The following is an 8,235-nucleotide window of genomic DNA, read 5'->3' on the forward strand; positions in this document are numbered from 1 at the left end:
AAAAAATATCTCTCACATGGTCTGTCCTTTATTTTTCTCTACAATTATTGGGAATAGGATCTTGAAGATTTTTTTCATTCCAGGAAATAAATTAGTAACATATTTATGCATTCACTTTAAGCATTACATTCATGTTATTTGAAGGTCAAAATACGTTTCCAAAAACAAATAAGAGGAATCATTCAATAAAGACTTCTTACAATTGTATGTTGAGTAGCTATTTTTATTTTTTTTACAGATTTAAGCATTCTTACCATATGTGTCTGTTCTAGGTTCTGTTTCTGTTGCGTTTTTGAATTGCAGGCTATAAAAATGTGATCAATAAAAGAATCTCTTATAAAAACGCATGGACATTTGATGAGTTTTAATTCATCTACATTTTTTTTCTACCATGATTACAGGAAATTAAAATTGGTTGTCAATAAAGAAAAAAAAAACTATTTACATTCCTCCAATGAAAGAGCGGAAAAATAAGGTACACTACCAAACGTATCATGTGCACGCCTGACATTTTATAACTTTCATTATGACACGCCATGTATTTCCTGGCTGAATAATCCATACTGATTATTTTTTATTTATTTTCTAGCCTTGCGGTCACATGAATTTTGCATCAAGTGTTACCCCGCGTTTTTTTTTATTATATTTCCGTATCAAATATAGAATGCCTTATTCAGCAACCGTTCTATCAAAGCTATAAGATGTATATATCGTAACATGAGATAAAAGTTTTAAATCAATACCTTTGTTGCCCCTATAGAAAAAAACTATAAGGATTGACAACTTCTATATGTGTAAATACAATAAACTAAAAAAATGCAGTTCATTGACAAATCCCGTAGACTTTTTACAAAGGGAAACACTCTGATGAGATATTAAATAAAATTCAATAAATTAGTCAATCATTCTGTTTCTAAACGTTTAAGCTTGTTTGTGTCTTTCTGAAATTCAGTCCTTTGAAATATTCCTCATTGTCTAATTTGTTCAATGGAAATCACGGACCTTACAATTCATTAACTAAAAACCAATATTAAATATTTGGAATTTGTAAAATTAATTTGATTACCATGTGTTCCTCTACTGGTGTTTATAAACTCAGTTGTCTTAATAGTTATCTCCTGAAAATCGAAATATATATATGCAGCTGTATGTCAATTTAAATTACAAAATCACAATTAAAATCAACCATTTAAGAAGGAAATTATCATATTAACCTCTTTTTTCCTGATTAACTCCATACTTTTAGATAACAAATTTTGTTGGGTCAAATTTTCGTGATTTAAGGAACAAGTCTTTTTTCCGAACGGATTTGATTTCCTGGATGAAGAATTGTTAAGTACTTATGTACGAAGGTTGTTCGAAAAGTTCGTAGACGAATTCACTCTTCGCTATACATGTACTACATTTAAGAAATTTAGAATAAGCTCAATCTCTAAAGGTAAATATACATATATTTTATATGAAGAGTTGAACCTCTGTATCAAGATGCAATGATAATACGTATGTATATATTTTCTTGCATGTAGACTTTTTAAAGGAAGTTGGTTCCAAAGCTATCAAAGTTGTCATTTTCTTATGCTAACATGTGTAAGAATGCAAAAATCATTTTTGCACTTTGATAAAACTGTGATCACTTTTGTTTTTCATACGCAAAATATTATTTATAGAGATTTTTTTTATTAAGTTTCTCATCATACATAGTGTTTTCTTTTGAAAACAACATCATCATAGTCTCTACATCAAAACATGCTTTCTTGACCGATACAATTATAAAGTATTAAGTAAGTTTGTATTCTTACTGTGGAATGTCTTCTCCTTTTTATCCTCTTCGATTTTTGTATCTCTGACTTTTCCTCTAATGCAAAAAGAGATGAATTTAAATTGTAATGTGTACAGTCATGGTTAGAATGTTGTCTTTGTATTTAATATAATACATTTTATTTTTCGTATTATGCAATCATAGAAGAACAAATGTCTATAAGAGATCTTTCTTTCATTACGTTATTTACCATAAATTTAACGTAATCAAAACCTATATTTATTTACCAGTTGTCATGTTGTCAGTTACCATAAACACAGGTGTTTGAAAATTTTTTCCCTGTAAATATGATATGTACATTTTTAGCTGTATATCAATTTAGATTACAAACAAAATTTAATTTAATTAATTTTCATTTTTGTATAAACTTTTGTTTGCCAAACATAACTGATCGTCGAAATATGTAAAGATTTGACTGTCATTTTACCAAAATGTAAAAAAATTTAATCAAGTTTTACATAGATATAAAACTGAGAGAGCGATTCAGAATTAAATGGATATTTTGGATTTATATATATTTAATGTAGAAAAATCTATAAGATCTTGAAACAGAACTAAATCAAAAAGAGATCCTTGGATTTGTTGATAATTTTTACTCCCTCAATCTCTTTGGGTGAAATATTGCCAGTAAGTATCTGTGTTGGATTTAAGAAGTAAATTTAGTCTTTTTAAGGTGCATTAAGAATTTGTAGAACATGATTTTTTTTCTGTAGGAGTGCAGTAAAGAAAAGAAAAGTTCCTTTTTTTAAAAATCATTTTTCTTTTATTTAAATCAAAGCCTGATTTTTAAGAATGTTACATTTTATACTTTGTGCACAGTCATCATCGTGTTACATACGAAGATTGTTTATACGACGATTGCGTTAAATTTTTCATACAGCAGGATGCTTTAGTTTTTAAAATATATTTTTATCTTATTGTCTAGATTTATTCATGTTTTCATAAATTGATACATATTGACATTTTGATTTTTTGGACTCTATCGTATAAGGCTTTTGTTACTTAGCTTGTATTCTTACCAATTGACTTTTCTTTCTCCTTTTTGACCTCTTGGATTTCATTTTCTTTAAAGCTTCATTAAAAGCAAAAAAAAAAAAAAAAGCAATCACTCTAAAGCAATTTTTGATATGAAATTCCTTCTGGTTACAATTTGTATTAAACAATAAAGTGCGTGCAGTATTTGTTTAAACGAGGATAAACATTTGTTACAGCAGGTTAAAAAAACCTAACAAGCTTAAATATGTAAAGTTAGCTACTAGTAACTGGCTATTAGTAACTGGCTACGACAAATGGGTAAAGTTGTCTACTAGTAGCTGACTACGTTAAGAGAGAAAAATTAGCTACTAGTATCTGGCTACTAGTAACCAACTTTAAATGTAAATAAAACTAGCTACTAACAACTGGCTACGACGAGTGGTTAAATCTAACTACTAGTAACTTGTTACTAAAAACGAATTCGAAATGCAAGTACAGGTATATAGATTGTAGTACCTGGGTAAAATACTAACTTTAATTTGAAGAAAATAAAAGTAATACCCGGTATATTGAATGCATTAAAAATGAATGCAATATAGCATTTTTGTGCCATTATCTTGAATATGATATTGTTAACCTACTGTTTTGGCGTCATCATTTATTCGATATTTCAAATTAGAATTCATCAGTCATGTTTTATGTGGAGTACCTTGAAGAAATTTCTTATTGGGTGTATCAGTAGATGTCAGTTTTCTAAATATCCAGCTACATGAAAGATGTTAATTTTGTAACCCTCCCCTATGAAATAATATTTCACAAAAATATTAATAGATAGAGATGTAACTACATGTATCATTTGTACTTTAGTGCCAAATCATAAAAAATTTTTCAAGATATTTGATTATTGAAACAAAAATATTGTTATTGTATTCATTTAAGGAATGAAGCGGTTTATAAAAAGCGTAAACTGTCCCAAATTTTGTTATGACGTATAACATAAGTTGAAATTAGCTTTATTCTTTATAATTTAATTTCAGTGTAGACAATGAGACAATTTTTCCTCCAGAATAAGGCTTCAAATTGAGCATTATTTTAAAAGTAACGTCAAGTGTAGTAATACGTTTTTTGACGTAACGCATGGTGACGTAGGCATGTTATATTTTACAAAATATTATATGTTCCTCTGAATGATTCAGCCAATGAAATGGCTTGATACAAGTGAAATTAGATTATTTCTTTTTTTAAAAATGCATTCAATGCATTATTTTTATTATTTATGCCCAGTTGTTCTTTAATTGCATTATGAATTCGTTTTTAGTAACAAGTTACTAGTAGTTGACTTTACACAGATGCTGTAGCCAGTTACTAGTGTCTATTTTTGTTTACATTTAAAGTTAGTTTAATTTTTTACAAGTAGATAACTTTACTTCCTTCTCGTACAGAGTATGTACATGTAGCCAGCTACTAGTAGCCAGTCACATGTAGCTAACTTTACATATCTAACAAGCTTATAGTGTTTAACATTCTTCTTCTTCAATAATCCTCGTATAAACAAGGAAATTCATGAATATATATTCATTTTTTCTTTATATATTCTTATTTAGTATCTTTGCTCAATATGTCTTTCAATTTTTGTATTTTATATATATTGAACAGCACTTTCTTTAAAAAAGTATACAAATATAATATATATATATGTACTCTTTCTTGTATCATGATCTTAAGTATGTGTGGTACATATTATATAAGTTGTATCACTTGCAGAACTATTTCTATATACATTCGTTTAGACTCAACCGTATTATCTTTATAAGTGGACGTCAACAATGATGTTTTAAACTATTATTTTAAATACAGTTGATTTTATAAATATCAAATACTGATTTATCGAATACCATGGACTTGTATAAATGATATGGAAGTTTGAAAACATTTCAGTAAATGGTTTATATTTTTTTTACATGATTTATACGAATTTGTTTTCAGTCCGCTTGATGTTCATGTAACAAGGAAAAATTGTATAAATCTTAGGAAAAACAATTAAAATGATTATCAATATTTAATACTAAATGGGACTGAGGAAATTTTTAAACTTTGAGATTATCAATGATAAATAGTAATAATCTTAAAGAATAAGAGATTGGGACTTAAAAATAACTTTGACATGTCCATAGTATCCAATACATCAGTGCTAGAGAAACAAATGTTGAACTCTTCATAGCATATGTATACCTTAATTAAGTTCCACAAATATAATCTAATAATTTATTTGATATTAAAAACATTCCAACGGAAATCGAAGAGAAAAGCAAACATTAATTACATATAAAACAATTGAAAAGACAAAAACACCATTGACCTTTTAGTGAGACAATCCAACATTTCCAATTATTGGTCATGTCTTACATAGTAAATTCCTTTTTCCCAGTATCATTGAATACTAACAAATCAAATGTTTTGGGAAGACTTAAAACTGACTTTTATCTTAGAAAAAAATAATCAATCATTAAATTTATCTTCTTTTTGTAAATACATCCACAAGAAAAAATGACGTCTTGGTAAGATAATTAACATTATCAATATTGTCAAACGTTGGTAATGTCCTTCATTGTTAAGTCCCCTTTTGTCTGCATCTTTTGAATCAGAAGCATAATGCTAACAAAACAGAGTTCATGCCCTTTGCTTGCTCTTGGGCATTGATCATTTAATAGTGTTTTCTATCAAACTGCATCACCTGGTATTCTCATGCAGCTCTGCAATAAGAAGTCATGATCCATTAGCTATTGCTGAAATATAAAAAACAAACCTTTATCGTAGAAATGCTTTTCTAAATTATTTCGCAGTTCCATGTTTCTTATATTTTGTTTGCCATAATATTGTTCATATGTTTCTAAACTTACAAAAAATGAGCTAATATCAATTGAACACTGCTTTTTGAAAAATGACATTGTATTTATTTGACTGTACTTGTATTTATTTTATAGGCATCAACAATACCAAGTGTGATGCCATAAACTTATGCTTTTCCACCGTATTATCTTCCGAAAATTACCTGAGTATTTAATCAGGTAAAAATGTGGACAATCCTTTCTTTAGAAAAAAAAACCCTCATGAATTGGATAAATTTCAGGATATACGAGGGGTTATCAAAAAGTTCATGGACTGGCGCCATAAAAATAAAACCACTTTAGGTACATCAATGCATTTTAAAATATCTGGTAAGCAGCATCTTTTCTATCTATAGAATAAACCGCAGATCATACATTTTATTTTTAAATAAATTAGTAATGTTTTTGTTAGCTATGTTATGTCCAGGCGGCGCAACCTCGAATACGGCGTTTTTTCGACCGAACATAACTAAGAAAATCTCTTTTGATATGAACATTTGACATCCAAAAATCTGATTAATTCAGTTATGTGTTGGGACACTATTGCTTCATAAGATATGGAGTTTTGAATTGAAATTAATCGTAAATTTGGCATGGAGTGTCCTAACAAATAAGTCCTTGAATTGACGTCAAAAGGGGGAGGGGTTTCATTTTCCAACATTCTATAAGGTTTTGGCCATGAAAAAAATAGTATAGACCTAGGAAATGTTTAAACTGGCTATGAAGATAATAAATGCATCCAGAGTACTTGTTTTTTTACGCAAAAGAGATTCTGAAAGAAAAGGGATGCACAGTTAATGTCAATTCCTAGTCAGGTTGTGAAAAATTATTCACGTCAAAAAATGACGTTGATCATATATTGTAGATATTAAACTCCCAAAAGCAAAACATAGTGGCACAGTCAAGCGAGGATCTCTCCCAATGTATCAATCCATTTGCAATATTATATGCATTTAAAGCCACTGTTTCTGACATTGTAAAGCCATAAAACAAGACGGGTTAAAGTCCTTACTAAACTCCAGGGAATCTCATCAAACTAAGTGTATGAGGTTGAAGAAGCGGACATTAAAAAACAATGACGTTTTTGGACGTCATGAAACAAAATGGCGACGGCGCCGGCTAACCATATCATGTCCTTTTTATTTTATCATATATTAGCAAAAAATGAACGAATCAATCTCAAATTTTCACCATTTCTTTCTTTTTTTTTGTTTCTTTATGTCCCTTATAAATTTTGAAAGCACAGAATACATAGTGCTAATTTTATAGCCTCAGTCCACGAACTTTTTGATAACTCCTCGTAGTTCTGCTCAAAATTTAGAACTCTAATGTTGTAACGATGTCATATTTGTAAATCGACCCCTCTTTATCCCCGATTCTTCCTTTTGATACAAAACTCATAAATACATATATTTATCTGATAATTCAACCAGCTTCAAAAACTATTAAAATTGTCAGCGCAAAATTAAGCCAAAACCTTACCAGCTTGTTTGTTGATACAAGTTTAACAGTGGTCAGTAGATCTTGGAAAAGGAGGTAAAGCGTCACAAAAAATATTCCAAGTTTTTTTTTTGAAGAAGCGTATTGTTATTATTACGTAGATAATCTTATTAGACAGAACAGCAGAATTTGTCGTGGTGCTGGTAGTGATGTCTTTTTTGTTCTATCTATAGAGGCGCAGGACTACGAAATAGTCCTAATGTCGCAGAATTAAATCACATCTCTGGAGGTGGAGCTTCAGTAAGAAACTATATAAACTAAGGGACCCTTGGTTCAGTAGATGCTCAAATTGCTGGATGTGATTCTATATTTATAGTTCCTAAACATCAAAAGGAGCTGTCACAAATTAAGGAAGAAAAACTAAACAAACGAATGATTAAGCCACTGTTACTTTATTATATAAAATAGAACTTCCTAGGAGTCCTAGATTCATTTTAGTGTATGTCTTCATAAATAAGCTTTAAATACTTCAGAGAACATATCGTCACTTTATTCTTCTTTTCGTTCATCTATCGTCACTTTATTCTTCTTTTCGTTCATCTCACAACAAGGGTAATCATTAAACAAAACATACTAATTAAAACTTCTTGTTTGGCACTAAAATACGTAGGTTCCTTTTAATGATAATGTAAGCTAACATTTAAAACAACATATTTTTTTAAAAAATGCTTCATTGATAAAATTTTAATTCTTCATGAGCATCAAGTTGTAAAAAAAAAATCAACTTCAACATTATATTGGTGTCAAAAATATAATGGTCGAAAGTAAAATAAGGCAAGAAAGACATGTTTCTATGCAAATTAGCTAATAAAAATGCATATTTTGTGTCATTTTTAAACAGAGAAGGTTCTAGCTTATTTTCTTTTACATACTTAGTACCCATAACATGGTAAAGCAACTGCACATTATGACGTCCTTGATCTTTCCCATTCAAAGTAAAAGTCACATCAACAAAACCTGACCGCCATAAGTTCATATCTTATATAATTTTAAATAAATAATGCAAATTATCTCAAAAGGTGAATGTTCTAAAAATTAATAAAATTGTTGCAC

Source organism: Saccostrea cucullata, unplaced genomic scaffold (assembly GCF_032062105.1).
Source record: "Saccostrea cucullata isolate Sc308-1 unplaced genomic scaffold, CSIRO_AGI_Scuc_v1 ctg386, whole genome shotgun sequence".
NCBI lineage: Eukaryota > Metazoa > Mollusca > Bivalvia > Ostreida > Ostreidae > Saccostrea > Saccostrea cuccullata.